This window comes from Panthera uncia, chromosome X (genome assembly GCF_023721935.1).
Source record: "Panthera uncia isolate 11264 chromosome X, Puncia_PCG_1.0, whole genome shotgun sequence".
Classification (NCBI taxonomy): domain Eukaryota; kingdom Metazoa; phylum Chordata; class Mammalia; order Carnivora; family Felidae; genus Panthera; species Panthera uncia.
The window spans coordinates 77,324,496-77,343,366 of NC_064817.1; the positions used below are offsets into that span (position 1 = coordinate 77,324,496).

General features: G+C 35.0%; 1 pseudogene; it reads right to left on the minus strand.

Annotated features, from left to right (window-relative positions):
- LOC125931350 (interferon-stimulated 20 kDa exonuclease-like 2) overlaps positions 1–18,001 on the minus strand; it is a 36,963-nt pseudogene extending 18,962 nt beyond the window's left edge.
- Between the last annotated feature and the right edge of the window lie 870 nt (positions 18,002–18,871).

The following is an 18,871-nucleotide window of genomic DNA, read 5'->3' on the forward strand; positions in this document are numbered from 1 at the left end:
AAGGAAAGGAAAGGAAAGGAAAGGAAAGGAAAGGAAAGGAAAGGAAAGAAGTCTGGGCACATACCTTACCACCTTCACAAAAGTTAACTCCAAATGGATTATAGACCTAAATGTAAAATTAAAGTCTATAAAAATTCTGTAAGATAACATAGGAAGAAACTTAGATGACGCTGGGTATAGTAATGCCTTTTTAGATACAACTCCAAAGTACAACCCATGGAAAGAAATAATGAATAAGCTGGATTTTGTGAAAATGAAAATCTGCTATGTAAAAGACATTGTCAGAAGAGTAAGACAAATATACTAGGATAAAATTATTGTAAAATACATATATGATCAAGGATTGTTATCCAAAATACACAAGAAACTCTTAAAATTCAGCAATAAGAAAACAAACATACCAATTTAAAAATGGGCCAAAGATCTTAACAGACCTCACCAAAGAAGATATACAAATGGTAAATAAGCATATGAAAAGATGTTCCATATCATATGTCACTAAAGTAATACAAATTAAAAACAGCAATGAGATTTGACTACACACCTATTAGAGTAGCCAAAATCCAGAACACTGATAACACCAAATGCTGACCAGGATATGGAGCAACAGAACTCTCATTCATTGCTGGTGGGAATGCAAAATGGCACAGCTACTTTGGAATACGGTTGGACAGGTTTTTTTTGGTTTTTTTTTTTTTTTACAAAACTAAACATACTCTTACAATGTAACCTGGCAATTGTACTTTTTGGTATTTACCCTACACAGTTGAAAAGTTATGTCCACAGAAAAATCTGTACACAGATGTCTATAGCAGCTTTATCCATAATTGCCAAAACATGGAAGCAACTAAGATGTCCTTCAATAGGTCAATGTATAAATAAACTGTGTATATCCATCAATGGAATATTTTTTAGCACTAAATTAAAATGAGTTATTAAGTTATGAAAGGAGGAATCTTAAATGCGTATTATTACTAAGTGAAAGAAGTCAATCTGAAAATGCTACATATTATATGATTCCAACTATATGACCTTCTGGAGAAGGCAAAATTATTGAGATAGTAAAAGAATCAGTGGTTGTTCACAGCTAGCAGGGAGGGAGGGAGACATGGATAGGTGCAGCAGAGAGGAGTTTTAGGGCAGTGAAAGTATTCTGTATGATACTATAATGGATACATGTCACTATACATTTGTCAAAACCCATAGTATGTACAACATCAAGCATGAATTTTAATGTAAACTATAGACTTTGAATGATGATTATATGTCCATGTAGGCTCATCAATTGTAACAAATGTACTGTTCTGGTGCAGGATTTTGAGAGTGGCGGAGGTTATGCATATGTGAGTACAAGGAGCATATGGATAAACTTTATACCTTCCACTCACTTTTGCTGTGAACCTATAAACTGTTCTAAAAATAATTTAAAAAACACTAAACCAATAGGTAAAGATATAAAAATAGTAGAGAAAAGATAATAAAATTTAAGCATCAATCTGGTGGGTCTAACATCCACATGATAATCAGAGTTCAGAAAGAGAAAATATAGGGATGAAATTATCAAATACATAGTGCAAGAAAATTTTCCAGAATTGAGAAATACAAGTCTCTAGGGTACTTGGTGAGCCCACCAAATGCCCAGCAGAATGCATAAAAACAGACTGACCACTATGATTTTTTTTATCATCAATGGCAACTGGTCTGTAGTAAGCTCATGTTGACAAAGATATAGCTCTTTTTCAGTAGCTCTAGTTTAAGGCTTGGGAAGCCATTTCAGCCACCTCAGTGGAGCTTTCATTAGAATCAGTTGTCTGAGCCACGTTGCTAATAAGGCCCCAGTTATGGGCCCAAAGTGGGTGGGCCATTCCATTTATTCTGTTCCCTGGCAAGCCTCTTAGCACTGAGCATGAGAGAGGAAGCGTTAGAAAGTACAGATGGATCAATACAAAACCACCCCAAGTATGAAAAAAATACTCCAAATACCTGCCCTAATGCAAGTTTTGTACCTTCATATAAAAAATGCAGCATCCTCATCTTGGATAACCAAAAGCTACCAATTGTTTTATATAGTTAATTACTATCTACACGGTAGGCTAGATCTGGACTTTGAACTATTCTCTGGAGGAGAAAATAGTTGGATTCTCTGTGTTTTGGTGGATTCCTAGTTTTCTCTGTTAACATAAAAATTCAAGCAAGAGCCCAAAAGTAATTTTTCAGGCTAGTATTTCCAGGCACATGAAATTTATATGCCAGTCAGATTTATTGTAATAGGAATAGAATGAATTAAGTCAGCTGCTTCATGATGTTTCTGATTGATTTCCCAGAGCACCTTGGAGACTGCCCATTTATCTCCTACTGTTCTCAGTTAAAAAAAAATTTAAAGCTCTTTGGCCAGGCACATGCTATTTTCCACCCATCCTCTTTGGCACTTACTACTACACAGCACCACATGTTCTTTTCACCCAAATTGCTTGACTTTACCACATCTCTCTGAGGTTTTATTCTCCCTACAGTCATTGCTTTTTTGTAAAATTCTCTTTGAATCATCTCTTTCTTTTCTTGTCTCTTTCTTTCATGTTCATTTTCTAATGAATCTTTTAGTAAAATCTAATAGGCCTATTTAGAAAAAAGATCAGTAGTAAGAAAAACATCTTCTACTCCAGAGTTTTCTCCCATTTCAAAACATGATATTCTCTTTATCTTGGAGGTTTTTTTTTAAGTTTCAAAAGTTAAAATTAATCAAGACACAGTGAGGAGTCCATTAAGCTTTCTTATCTTTTGTAAAAGGCAGTCACTAAGTTGCCCAAAGCTGATACTCCTTGAATATAAGTAACTTCTTTTTTTTTAAGCAACTGCTTTCTCATTGGTCTCTGTCTAAGCACTCTGAGTAGAATCCTCTCTATAAAATGAAGAAACTGAGAGACAGAGGCTCATCATGATTTGATGAGGGTCACATGGCTGGTCAGTGGCATTCAGAAATAGCCTGGTAAGCCCAGTATGCCAGACAGTCTTCCCACTCAATTGTAAATCATTTAAACTCAGATTTAAGTATTATACCTTGCCTTGGTCTCAGTGCCACAGCAGTCATTTTATTGTTTCTGGCAGAGATGAGGGGGAAAAATGAAAACTAATACAGTGGTTAAAAGTTAAATCTTTTTAACAGACTAAGCTTAAAAAGAAACTCACTATTTTCCTTCAGTTCTTCCTTTTGCACACCAGACTTGGTCCTACTTGAAGAACATATGAAAAATCATTAGTTTATCTTCTCTGGGGATAACAATCCCTGCTATAGTAGGAAATAGTATATATAGTAGCCTTGGAAATAGAATCAGAAGACCTTGGTCTGGTCTTCCCTGGGTCACTAACTAGCTGTGTTACTGTGGACAAGTTGTTTCATGACTCTGGCCTTGAGTTTTCTTAAAATAAAATAAAGTAAAAATAAAATCTCTAAGTTCACTTTAGTCCCAACTTTCCTTGATGCTATGAACAATTAAAAAAAAAAACCCTCTGTGAATAAGCACATGAAGTAAATAGTGAATTAAGAAAAGAGATTAGAGGCGCCTGGGTGGCTCAGTTGGTTAAGTGTCCGGCTTCAGCTCAGATCTTGATCTCACAGTTCATGGGTTTGAGCCCCACCTCAGGCTCCATGCTGACAGCTCAGAGCCTGGAGCCTGCTTAGATTCTGTGTCTCCCTCTGTCTCTGCCCCTCCTGTGCTCTCTCTCTTTCTCACTCAAAAATAAAAATAGGGGCGCCTGGGTGGCTCAGTCGGTTAAGCGGCCGACTTTGGCTCAGGTCACGATCTCGCGGTCCGTGAGTTCGAGCCCCGCATCGGGCTCTGTGCTGACGTCTCAGAGCCTGAAGCCTGTTTCATATTCTGTGTCTCCCTCTCTCTCTGCCCCTCCCCCGTTCATGCTCTGTCTCTCTCTGTCTCAAAAATAAATAAACGTTAAAAAATAAATAAATAAATAAATAAATAAAAATAAATAAACATAAAAATTTTTTTTTAAAAAAGAAGAGACTTTTTGGTCAGAAAAAAAGATAATGCACAAAGAAAAATTCAAAGAGACATGAAGCTGAAAAGTATCAGAAGCTATTAACAACCTAGGAATAGATTTAGATATTGTTTGATATAAGTCAGTCATTTTATAGAAAACCTCAAGACATGGATTAGATGGTCAATTTCCACCCCTAAATTCCTCTTTTGTTTAGGTTGATGTAGTTACTGATCAAAAGGGATATAAGATAGATCAAAAGCAATGAGTCTTGACCTTAAGAGACGAAGAATATAGAAAGATGAAACCTGACCAATAGAAGATCTTAACACTACTTAATAACTCACACAGGAAGGGCATCATTGTTTTAACCAAATGCTAATGACATCATTGGAAACATAACAGAATGTTAGACAATTGGCATTTTTTGAGGCTGTGCACCCTTGTACCCAAAGGTAGCCAAATAAACTCATGTTGCTATAATCAGTGTCTCTTTTAAGTAGGTCTCATCTCTGTTGCATTCGAGTAAATGTGTCAGCTTAACTAACTTTTAGAAGGATGCTTCCTCCAGGGCCATGCTTTTCAAATTTAGGTGTGCATAAGAATTACCTGATGGAAGTTGTTAAGATGCAGATTCCAGGGTACCACTCCAGGGGTCGTGATCCAGTAGTTATGTAATTAAACTAACCAATTTGTACCTTTAGAAATATTGCTGGTGATGCTAATGCAAGTCAAAACATAGTTTGAGAAACTCTGGCATAAAAAGAATAGATCAGACCTCTTCTACCTGGAACCTGCTTATATATTACCTGTCTTCCAAGCAAAGAGTCCCCTACAGTAAGTTTTCTACTATATCAAAAAGCTTAAGTAATATGCAGAAAACTCAGGTGTAATTCATATCCAAAGATACTATTCAGTGACTGAAATAAATATAGTTTACTGATTATCTCCTCTGTCTTTATTTAGTATCTTTACCATCACCTTTACTGGTTTTATTCCTTAAGCATTTTAACATGCCCTAATCTACCCAAGACATTATTTTACTAAAGTTTTCAGCACTACTGAAAGCATTTCATGTCCCCCAAACTAATGACTACTCTCATTTTTTGGAAACTCTTTCTTCCCTTGACTTCCATAACACTGCACTTTCAAGATTTAACTCTTAATTTTTTGGCAGTGACTACTCAATTACCTTTGTGATCTCCTTCTTATCCCCATTATTTATGGGATATTGACCTCTGTTCTAGGCCTCGTTCTTATTCTAAACACTTTTCTTGGGCAATGTTATCTTTTCAAGGGATTCAATAAATATCTCTTTGTTGACATCTACTAAATCTGAATCTCCAGAGCAAATCTCTCTCCTAAATAAATAAATAAATAAATAACCAACTATCTCCCTGACTTCTCCTCTTAAATGATGTTCAAGGACCTCTACCTCAGCATGTCTAAAACTGAATTTGCAAAACAAAACCAAAACCAAAAACAACAACAACAAAAAAATTCAAAAACCTCAATTTTCAAAACTCGGTAGATCTACTATAAAATCTATCCAGGATAATTGGGCAAAGAAAAGAAATAAAAGCCATCAAATATGGAAAAAAATAATTAAAACTATGTTTGCATCTGACATGATCCTATAATGGAAAAACCTAAAGAATCCACTAAAAAAGTATTAGAGCTAATAAGTTCAGCAAGGTTTTAGGATGCAAGATCAATATACATAAACCACATGTATTTCTATACACTGTCAATTGATCCAAAAATGAAATTAAGAAACAATTTCATTCATAATAACACCAAAAAAATAAAGTTTTAGTAATAAATTTAGCCAAAAGTGTAAGACTTGTATACTAGAAACTAGAAAGCATTATTAGAAGACATTAAAGAAGACCTAAATAGGGGCTCCCGGCTGGCTCATTCGGTTGAGCGTCCAACTTCAACTCAGGTCATGATCTCACAGTTCATGAGTTCAAGCCCTGCATCAGGCTCTGTGCTGACAGCTCAAAGCCTGGAGCCTGCTTCAGACTCTGTGTCTCCCTCTCTCTCTGCCCCATCCCCACTCATGCTCTGTCTCTTTCTGTCTTAAAAATAAATAAAACATTAAAAAAAATTTTTAAATAAAGAAGACCTAAATAAATGAAAAGATGTCATCATATTTTTATGGGTTGGAAGACTTAATATTGTTAAAAAGGCAATACTCCCCACATTGATCTACAGATTCAAAAAAATCCCCATCAAAATTCCAACTGCCTCTTTTGCAGCAACTGAAAGGCTGGTCCTAAAATTTATATGGAAATGCAAGGGACCTATAATAGCCAATAGCTTTTTCTTCTTGTAAAAAAAGGACAAAGTTGAATAAGCCCCATTTTCTGGTTTTAAAACAAGGTGATACTGGCATGAGGATAGACACATAGACCAACGGAATAGAATTGAGAGTCCAGAAATAAGCCCAAATCTTTATGGTCAATTGAATTTTGACAATTGAATTTTGACAAGGGTACCAACATCATTCAATGGAAAAGGACAGTCTTTTTAACAAATGGTGGTTTGAGGATGAATGGATAAAGATTTGGTATATATATACAATGGAGTATTACTCGGCAATCATAAAGAATGAAATCTTGCCATTTGCAACTACATGGATGGAACTGGAGGGTATTATGCTAAGTGAAATTAGTCATAGAAAGACAAAAATTATATGTCTTCACTCATATGAAGACTTTAAGAGACAACACAGATGAACATAAGGGAAGGGAAACAAAAATAATATGAAAACAGGGAGGGGGACAAAACATAAGAGACTCATAAATATGGAGAACAAACAGAGGGTTACTGGAGGGAGTGTGGGAGGGGGGATGGGCTAAATAGGTAAGGGGCACTAAGGAATCTACTCCTGAAATCATTGTTGCACTATATGCTAATTAATTTGGATGTAAATTTTTTAAAAAATATGGTGGTTTGAAAACTGGATTTCCACATGCAAAAGAATGAATTTGGATCCTTACCTTATATCATATACAAAAACTAACTCAAATGGATCAAAGACTGAAATGTAAGAGCTAAAACGATAAAACTCTTTGAAGAAAACATAGGGATAAAGTTTCGTGACCTTGGATTGGACAAGAGTCTTGGATATGACACCAAAACCACAAGCAACAAAAGAAAAAATATATATAAGTTGGAATTCATCAAAATTAAAATTTTGTTCATCAAAGAGCATTATCAAGGAATAATATGGCCAAATAAGAAGAAAATATTTGCAATTCACATGAGAAACCAGGTATTTGTATTCAGAATATATAACAAAATCTCTTACAACTCAATAATAAAAATACAAATAACCTAATTTAAAAATGGGCAAAGGATTTGAATAGACACTGAAAAGGGTACAATGGCTAATAAGTGCATGAAAAATGCTAAACATCATTAGTGATTAGGGAAATATAAATCAAAACCACGATGCAATACCACTTTACATCTACTTGGATGGTAATAATTTTTTAAAAGGACAATAACAGGGGCACCTGGGTGGCTCAGTTGGTTGAGCATCCAAATTCAGCTCAAGTCATGATCTCAAGGTTTGTGAGTTCGAGCTCTGCGTTGGGCCCTGTGCTGACAGCTCAGAGCCTGGGGCCTGTTTCAGATTCTGTGTCTCCCTCTCTCTCTGCTCCTCCCCCATTCACACTCTGTCCCTCTCTCTTTCAAAAATAAACATTTCAAAAAAGACAATAACAATTTGTGGCAAGGAGGTGGACGAATTAAAACACTCATACATTGCTGGTGGGAATGCAAATGGTACAGCCACTGTAGAAAACAGTTCGGTGGTTCCTCAAAAAGTTAAACATCTAGGAGCGCCTGTGTGGCTCAGTTGGTTGAGCATCCAATTTCAGCCCAGGTCATGATCTCACTGTTCATGGGTTCAAGCCCTGCATCTGGCTTGCTGCTGTCAGTGCGGAGCCCACTTGGGATCCTATGTCCTCTCTCTCTGCTCCCCCCCCCCCACTCAAACTCTTTCTGTCAAAAATGAATAAACATTAAAAAAAGCTAAATATATATACTGAAAGATATCAGATGACTCAGAAATTCTACTCCTAGGTATAATCCCAGAAGAATCTAAAAACCTGTTCACACATAAATGTACATCATATTTCATAATAACCAAAAAGTGGAAACAAATCAAATGTCCATATACTAATAAATGATTAAACAAAATGTAGTATGTTCATGCAATGGACTATTGTTAAGCAATAAAGAAGAATTAAGTGTTTATACATGCTAAAATATGAATTAACCTTGAAAAGATTATGCTAAATGAAAGAAGTCAAATACAAAAGGTCGTATAACATATAATCTCATTTATATGAAATGTCCAAAATAGGCAAATCCATAGGGACAAAAATAGATTAGTGGTTGTCAGGGGCTGGGAGAATGGAGAAATGGTAAGTGATAGTAATGGCTACAGGGTTTCTTTTGCGAGTGATGAAGATGTTCTGGAATTAGTGACGATGGTTGAACAACTCTTGAATATACTAAAAATGACCAAATTGCACAATTATAAATGGTGCATTTTTATGGTTATTAACAATCAATCCACATAAGAAATACTAACAGGACTGCAATTAAATTGAGATATAATTTTTTCAGCCTAAATGCAGTGGCTGCCATCCTTATAAGGAAAGGGAGATTTGAAGATACACAGATTCACACATGGAGGGAAGAAGGCCATTTGAAGACAGAGGCAAATATTACAGTGGTGCAGCTATAAGCCAAGGAATGCCAAGGATTGCCCAGAGCCATGAGAAACTAGGAAGAATCAAGGAAGACCTGTGAGAGAATAAATTTCTGTTGTTTTTAAGCCACCAAGTTTGTGGTTATTTATGGCACCCCGAGGAAACTAATATACCCTACTAAGAATCTATCCTACAGAAATGCTTATAGAAGTATGCAAAGATACTTATAATGCATCAAGGGACCTGTTGCAACATTCTTTATAATGTCAAAAAATAGAGGTCATCCAAATGTCTGTCAATAGTGAACCTGTAAATAAATTACAGTATATTCTATTGTATGTGGAATGTCATTTAGCTATTAAGAATGAGCTCTTGTACTGACAAGGAAGGAGGTCTATGATATACTTCTTATTTTTAAGTTTTTATTTTAATTCCAGTTAGTTAACATATAGTGTTATAGTAGTTTCAGATGTACAGTATAATGATTCAATAATTCCATACATCAGCCAGTGCTCATCACCTATTTCACACATTCCACCACCCACCTCTTCTCTGGTAACTATCACTTTGTTCTCTATAAGAACAAACAAGGCTGTTCCTTGGTTTGTCTCTCTTTCTTTTTTTCCCTTTGCTTATTTGTTTTGTTTCTTAAATTCCACATATGGGTGAAATCATATGGTATTTGTCTTTCTCTGACTTATTTCACTTATCATTATACTCTCTGGATCCATCCATATCATTGCAAATGGCAAGATTTCATTTTCTTATGGCTGAATAATATTCTAATGTATACATATTCCACCTCTTTTTTATCCGCTCATCGGTCGATGGACACTTGGGCTGCTTCCATAATTTGACTATTTTAAATTAATGCCGCTATAAACATAGGGCACTGCATGTATCCCTCTGAATTACTGTTTTTGTATTCTTTTGTAATTACCCAGTAATGTGATTACTGGATCATAGGGTAGTTCTGTTTTTAAATTTTGAGGAACCTCCACACTATTTTCCACAGTGGCTGCACCAGTTTGCATTCCCACCAACACTACAAGAGAGTTCCTTTTTCTCCACATCCTCACCAACACCTTTTGTTTCTTGTTTTTTATTTTAGACATTCTGACAGGTGTGAGGTGATATCTCACTGTAGTTTTGATTTATATTTTCCTGATGGTGAGTGGGGATGAGCATCTTTTCATGTGTCTGTTGGCTATCTGTATGGCTTATTTGGAGAAATGTCTGTTCATGTTTTCTGCCCATTTTTTAATTGGATTATTTGGTTTTTGGGTGTTGAGTTTGATAAGTCTTAAAATATTTTGGATACTAACACTTTATTCGATATGTCATTTGCAAATATCTTCTCCCATTCTGTAGGTTACCTTTTAGTTTTGTTGATTATTTACTTCACTGTGCATAACTTTTTTTAAAATTTTGATGTAGTCCCAATGCTTACCTTGCCTTAGGAGACATATCTAGAAAAAAGCTGCTATGGCTGATGTCAAAGAAATTATTGCCTGTGCTCCCTTCTAGGATTTTTATGGTTTCAGGTCTCGTATTTAGGTCTTTAATCCATTTTAAATTTATTTTTGTGTACAGTGTAATAAAGAGGTCCAGTTTCTTTCTTTCTTTTTTTTTTTTTTTTTGTATGTTGCTGTCCATTTTCCCAACACTATTTGTTGAAGATACTTTCTTTATTCCCATTGGAATTGTTTCTTTCTTTGATGGAGATTAATTGACTATATAATCATGGGTTTATTTCTGGGGTTTCTATTCTGTTCTATTGATCTATATGCCTATTTTTGTGCCACTACCATACCATGTTGATTACTACAGCTTTGTAATATAACTTGAAGTCCAGAATTGTGATGCCTCCAGCTTTGCTTTTATTTTTCAGAATTGCTTTAGCTATTCGAGGTCTTTTGTATTCCCATACAAATTTTAGAGCTGTTTCTTCTAAACAGCTTCTTATTCTAGTTCTGTGAAAAATACTATTAGAATTTTGATAGAGATTGTATTAAATGTGTAGACTGTTTTGGGTAGTGTAGACATTTTAACAGTATTTATTCAATTTCTTTCATCAGTGTTTTATAGTTTTCAGTGTATAGGTTTTTCACCTCTTTGGTTAGGCTTATTCCTAGATACCTTATTATTTTGGGTATAATTGTAAATGGGATTGTTTTCTTAATTTCTCTTTCGCTGTTTCATTATTGGTATATAGAAATGCAACAGATTTTTGTGCATTGATTTTGTATCTTGTGACTTTACTTAATTTATCAGTTCTAACAGTTTTTGGTGGTCTTTCAAGTTTTCTGTATATAGTTTCATGTCATCTGTAAATTGTGAATGTTTTACTTCTTCCTTACTTATTTGAATGCCTTTTATTTATTTTTGTTGTCTTATTGCTGTGGCTAAGACTTGTAGTACTGTGTTAAATAAAAGTGGTAAGAGTGGACATCTTTGTCTTGTTTCTGACCGTAGGTGAACAGCTCTCTGTTTTTTCCCCAATATGGATGATGTTAGCTGTGGGTCATAGATGGCCTTTATTATGTTGAAGTATGTTCCCTCTCAATCCACTTTGTTGAGAGTTTTTATCATGAATGGATGGATGTTGTATTTTGTCAGGTGCTTTTCCTGTGTCTATTGAAATGATCATTTGGCTTTTATCTTTTCTCTAATTGATGTGATGTATCACATTGATTGATTTGGGAATACTGAACAACCTTTGGAACCCAAGAGTATCTCCCCTTTGAACATGGTGAATGATTTTTTAATGTATTTTTGGATTTGGTCTGCTAATATTTTGTTGAGGATTTTTGCATCTGTGTTCATCAGGGATATTGGCTTGAAGTTCTGTTTTTTAGTGGTGTCTTTATCTAGTTTTGGTATCCGTGTAATGCTGGCCTCCTAGAATGAATTTGGAAATTTTCCTTCCCTTTCTATTCTTTGGAATAGTTTGAGAATAGATATTAACTCTTCTTTAAATGTTTCGTAGAATTCACCTGTGAAAGCATCTAGTCCTGGACTTCTGTTTGTTGAGGGTATTGATTACTGATTTAATTTCCTTGCTAGTTATAAGTCTGTTCAAAATTTTATTTCTTCTTGGTTCAGTTTTGGTAGTTTATATGCTTCTAGTAATTTATCCATTTCTTCTATATTGTCCAATTTTTTGGCATATCGTTTTTCTTAATATTCTCTCATAATTCTTTGTATTTCTGTGATGTTGGCTGTTATTTGTCCTCTTTCATTTGTGATTTTATTTGAGTCCTTTCTCTTTTTTTCTTGATGAGTCTGGCTAGAGGCTTATGAATTTTATTCATTTTTTTCAAAGGACCAGCTCCTGGTTTCTTACTCTGTTCTATTGTTTTTTCAGTTTCTATATCATTTATTTATGCTCTACTCATTATTATTTCTTTCCTTCTACTGGTTTTAGGTTTTGTTGTTTGTTTTCTGGCTCCTTTAGGTATAAGGTTAGTTTGTCTACTTGAGATGTGTCTTGCTTCTTGATGTAGGCCTGTATTACTCTAAACTTCCCTCTTAGAACCACTTTTGCTGAATCAAAAATGTTTTACAGCATTGTGTTTTTATTTTCATGTTTCCATGTACTTTTTTACTTCTTCTTTCATTTTATGGTTGAATCATTCATTGTTTAGTAGCATGTTGTTTAACCTACATGTAGTTGTGATCTTTCCAGATTTTTTCTTGTGGTTGACTTCTAGTATCATAGCATTGTGGTCAAAAAAGATACATGGTATGACTTCAATATTTTTTAATTTGTTGAGACTTGTTTTATGGAGTAATATGTGATCTATTCTGGAGAATGCTCCATGTGCACTTGAAAAGAAGGTGTATTCTGCTTTTTTAGGATGCAATGTTCTGAATATATCTGTTAAATACACCTGGCGCAGTGTGTCATTCAAAGCCATTGTTTCCTTGTTGATTTTCTGTCTATATGACCTGTCTATTGATGTAAGTGAGGGTATTAAAGTCCTCTAATATTATTGCATTATTATCAACTAGTTCCTTTATGTTTGTTATTAACTTTTTAATGTATTTGGGTGCTCTTTTGTTGGGTGCATAAATATTTATAATTGTTATATCTTCTTGTTCAATTTTCCCCTTTATGATTATATAGTGCCCTCTTCGTCTCTTGTTACAGTCTTTGTTTTAAAGTCCAGTTTCTCCGATATAAGTACTGTTACTCCAGCTTTCTTTTGACATCCATTCTAGATGTTTCTCCATCCCTTCACTTTGAATCTGCATGTGTCTTTAGGTGTAAAATGAGTCTCTTGTAGGCAGCATATAGATGGGTCTTGATTTCTTATCCATTCTGTCACCTTATGTCTTTTGATTAAAGCATTTAGCCCATTTACATTCAAAGTGATAGATATGTATTTATTTCAATTTTATTACCTGTTTTGTGGTTGTTTCTGATGATTTTCTCTGATCCTTTCTTGTCTTTCTCTCTTTCATGTTTTTCTGATTTTCTTTAGTGATATATTTAATTTCTTTCTCTCTAGTCTTTGCATATTTATTAGTGGCTTTAATTTGTGGTTGCTATTTGGTTTGTATATAGCACCTTCTGCATATAACAACCTACATTAAGTTAATGGTCATTTAAGTTTGAACCCATTCTTAGTCCTCTCCTCCCCATATTTTAAGTATATGGTGTCATACTTTACTTTTGTGTGTGTGTGTGTGTGTGTGTGTGTGTGTGTGAATCTCTTGACTGATTGTTACATATATACTATTTTTACTGCTTTTCTGCTTCCTAATTTCATTACCCTTACTTATGGTCTTTCCTTTCCACTCAAAGAGTCCCCTCTAGCATTTCTTGCAGGGCTAGTTTAGTGGTCATGAACTCCTTTAAACTTTGTTTCTCTGGGAAACTCTTTATCTCTCCTACTCTGAATGATAGCCTTACTGCATATTCTTTGTTGCATATTTTTCCCATTGAGGACTTTAAATATCATGCCACTCCTTTCTGCTGAAAAAATCCCCTGATAGCCTTATGGGGTTTCCCTTGTATGTAACTGTCTTCTTTTGTCCTGATGATTTTAAAGTTTTTTTTTTCTTATCAGTATATCTTGCCGTTTTAATTATAATGTGTCTTGGTATGGATTGGTTTTTGTTAATTTTGTTGGGAGATCTCTATGCCTCCTGTATCTGGATATCTGCTTTCTTCCCCAGATTATGGAAGTTTTCATCTATTATTACTTCAAATAAATCTTCTGCCCCCCTCTCTTTCTTCTTCTTCTTCTGGGACCCTATAATGTGAATGTTACTAAATTTGATGGAGTCACTGAGTTTCCTAAGTCTATTACATTTTGCATAATTTTTTTCTCTTTTTTTCAGCTTGATTACTTTCCATTATTCTCCCCTCTAGGTCATTAATTCATTCTTCTGTTTCTTCCAGCCTGATATTCATTCTATTAAGTATGGTTTTCATTTTGTTTATTGAGCCTTTTATTTCTTCTATGTTATTCCTTATCCCTGTGTTAAGGGTTTCATTCCACTCTTTTCTCAAGTCCACTGAGTATCGTTATGATAATTACTTTAAGTTATTTATCAGTCATGTTATTTATATCTGTTTCACTGAGATCTCTAGTTGTGGCCTTGTCCTATTCTTTCATTTGTGACAAATTTTTGTCTTCTTATTTTGTCTAAGTCTCTGTGCCTGCTTCTGTGTTAGGAAAGTCAGCTACTTCTCCTGTTCTTGAGGGTAATGGCGTTATAAAGAAGAGGTCTTGTAGTCCCTTTTTCCTCAGGGCCTAGGAATTTGGGAGTTTCTCTAATGTGTGTTGCATGGGCTCTGTTGTTGTGCCCTGGCTGCTTTATCCTTCAGGCTACTCATTTTCAGAGGCTCTGTTTGCCTGCCGTGGGTAGTGTTTGGTCCCTGGCCTGAATGTGGCAAGTTTTAACTAGGTGTGCTCTGGTCTGCTTGTGAAATTAAACTTGTTGCCACTACCGCCAGATCCAAGGCCTTGCAAAACTTCTGGGTTAGGAGACATGGTGTGGGCAGGAGTACTGGCCAGTCTTCTTGTAGAAGGGGTCCACTTGGTGGGACTGAAGCAAGTGTGACTGGGAAAGGCAGTTGCACTGGGGCATGGAGGGCCAGGCTTGCTGTAAGCAAGTTAGGTAGTGAATGTTCGTGCTCATGCTATTTTTACAGTCCAGAATGCTCTTCCACATTCCCCCCACTAAAAAAATATATATTTTCACAGTATTTCTAACTTGTAGAAGGTTTAATTGAGTTCAATGCCACCTTCTTTGTCAAACACACTTTTTTATTGGCTTTTGTCACACCTCAGTGTTTTCCTCCCATTATCCTGGCCACCTTATTTAATTCTCATTTGCTAGCTCCATCTCCTCTATCATCTGACTTCTAATGCTGGAATCTCTACAGTGAAATATAGCCAACCAAAGAATAAATGGAGGGACCATAAAGGACCAGTGTAACCCACAATGCCAAAAGGTAGTGAAGCAATATCAAACTCTTGAGAGAATCAAAGTGTGACCCAAGAATTTTATATGCTATCGTTTTTCCCTTCAACAGATATTTCCAAGTATGCAAAAGTTCAAGAAATGTAACATTTATGACTGCCTCTTTTTAAAAAACTAGTAAATGAGAAAATGTAGACAACCAAGTGATTATATCAAAACAAATAACTCAGGAATAAAGAATTCCTGGGTGTTACATATAACAGCCAGTGGTCATCATAACAAGTGTTCTCCTTAATACCCATAAACCATTTAGCCCACCCCTCACCCATCTCCCTGCATCAACCCTCAGTTTGTTATATATCATTAAATAGTCTCTTATGGTTTGTTTCCCTCTCTCTTTTTTCCCCTTCCCATATGTTCACCTGTTTTGTTTCTTAAATTCCACATATAAGTGAAATCATATGGTGTTTGTTTTCTCTGACTTATTTCACGTAGTATAATACACTCTAGCTCCATCCACATCATTGAAAATGGCAAGATTTCATTCTTTTTGATGACTGAGTAATATTCCATTGTATATATATGCCACTTCTTCTCTATTCATTCATACATTGATGGACATTTGAGCTTTTCTATAGATTAGCTATTGTTGATACTGCTCTTATAAACATCAAGATGCACATACCCCTTCAAATTTGTATTTTTGAATCCTTTGGGTAAATACCTAGTAGTGCAATTGCTTGATTGCAGGGTAGTTCTAGTTTTAACATTTTGAGGAACTTCCATACTGTTTTCCAGAGTGGCTACAACAGTTTGCATTCCCACCAACAGTGTAAGGTTTCCCTTTCTCTGCATCCTTGCCAACATCTGTTGTTTCCTGTGTTGTTAATTTTAGCCATTCATTGAATTCATTTAAACATAGAACCAAGACCAAACGTAAAGAATTCTGGGGTGGAGGGTGTGGAAAACAGAAGGTAAAAATAATAAAATAACTAACAAAAATCAGAAAATGGTAGGGAAAGTGCAAGGGGTCTCATTTTATCATGTTTCATAACAATAACACATTTCTTCACATTTATAATAATAGTTTATTATGTACCAAGCACTATACCAAATATTTTATACATATTAACACTTATTACAACAACTCAATGAAGTAGCTACTTGTTAATCCCTATTCTGGAAATAAGAAAACTGAAGCATGTAGATATTAAATAATTTGACCAGCTAATAGCTAGTTAAGTGGCAGAACTGATTTGAACCAAAGCAAGCTATCTACAGAACCCATGCTCTTAACCAACTACCCAAGGAATCAGTCAACACTATCAAAAATTTAAACATGGTAATAAAAATATAGTGACCACAACTTCTTTATATTTTTCAAATCGTTGATCTTAACTTTAAAATAGTTTTTCAGAAACTTCTATTTTTTGAGAGAGAAGAAACATTGATCTGAAGTATATCAATTCCTTTCACTTTGATTTATTTTTCTTTTGTTCAAACAATTAAAAAAATCTCATACTTTTTAAAAATAGCATGTATATTACTTCCATTTAACTTTTGTATTCATTTATTAATCCTATATAATAAAATTGATGCCCATAATAATGTTCATTAATCTTAGCAGCTAATGCTTATGAAGTGTTTACTATCTCCCAAGTAACAGAATAAGCACTTTAAATGGTTATCTCACTAAATTAGCACAAGAATCTCATAAATAGGTACTATATTTATCCGTCTTTATTCCGATAAGGAAAATGAGACCCAATAATGGCTATCCCTGGTTAGTGCTGATTTGGAAAGATTTTTTTCCCCCTTTGCTGGGTTTTTCTATATTACTTGCATATTTTTTAATGGGTATGTATCTTTTTCATAAAAATGTAAAAACTATTATAAAAGTACATTTTTAAATAAGTAACTGAAGATTCCCCAGGGCTTAATCTTGAGTCTTTTTCTCTTTCTATTCTGCACTTTTTCTCTATACCATGTCATCAACTGCCATAGTTTTGAATACCATCTAGTCAAAAGGCTTGCAAATCTACAGGCATAACCTCAGATATATTGTGAGTTAAGTTCCAGATCACTTCAATAAAGTGAAAATCACAATAAAGTGAATCAAATGAGATTTTTTTGTTTCTCAGGGCATATAAAAGCTATGTATACACTATGCTGTAGTCTATTAAGTGTGCAATAGCATTATGTCTAAAAAATGTACATACCTTAATTAAAAAGTACTTCATTGCTAAAAAATGCTAACCATCATCTGAGCTTTCAGTGATCATAATCAGTAATCACAGATGACCATAAAAAATATAATAATGAAAAGTTTTTCAGTATTATGAGAATTACCAAATGTGACAGACACAAAGTGAGCAAATGCTATTGAAAAAACGTGGCACCAACAGACTTGATCAATTCAGGGTTGCCACAAAACTTCAATTTGTAAAAAATGCAATATCTGTGAAGCTCAGTAAAGCAAAGTACAATAAAATTAAGTATACCTGTATATTTCCACTCCAGGTCCTATCTTCTGACCTCCAAACACATATACCCAACTGCCAACTAGACATCTTTTGTATGCTTCATACATACCTCAAATTCAACATGTCCTAAGCCATACTCATTACCCCAAACTGGTCCTCCTCCATGTTTCCTAATCCCAGTGAATGGCACCACACTCCACCCAAATTCACAAACAAAAAAAATACATGAATCATTTTTTATTCCTCCTTTTTTCTCACCTTGTATATCCAATCTATCACCGAGTATGTGCTACTTCTAAAATATACCCCGAATCTGTCTACCACCTCTATTATCACTTCCTTGGTCCAGGCTACCATCATCTCTTGCAATTACCTCCTAACTGATGAACCTTTTAAAATTCTTGTCTCCTCACAATTGATTCTTCTCATAGCAGCCAGAGAGATGCTAATAAATGAAAAAGGAATTGTGTGTCTCTCTTGCTTAAAACCCCTCAATGAATTTCCATTAGAATAAACTTCAAATCCTGTGGCAGAAACTGTGAGTTACCTGCCCAATATGTTTCCTCATTCTATAACAAACTCAGCATTTTGTTAGGAGTAGTAATAGGCTGAGTTGAAAATAAAACCTCCCTAGACACCAGTATAGAGAACCCAGTTCTAGGCAATAAGATAAGCAGAAATCTACAATATAGGGATTCCAGGAAAACTCCTATTTTCCTGATGGAAAGAGATAGATTCACCTGTCATATGTCTTTTGCCTTTTACATTATTTTCTTTTTCCTGACTGGGAGTGAAATAGTCATCTCGGAAGCATGAAGAAGGAAGCGATGGTCAAAGGATCACAGAAAAAAAATATGGAAGCTTGGGTCCTAGAACTTGTACAAGCCCTGGCTGGACTGCTGACACTGAGGTTGTTACCTCAGAAAAATAAACTTATTGTGTTAAGCCACCACAGCTTGGTTTCTTTTACATGCAGCCAAAAACAATCCTAATAGACACAATCTTGTATGGGATGGTCCTTTCCCACCTCGTCAGCCTTATCTTAAACAACTCTCTTCCTCATTCACTGTACTACAGTCACACTGACTTTCCTTTTACTCTTCAAATACAAGATCTCTTCTGCTTCAGGGTATTTCCATGTGCTGTTCCCTCTGCCTGGGATAATCTTTTCTTCACTCTTCATCAGCTAACATCTACTCATTATTCAGGTCTGAGTTTAAGATATAT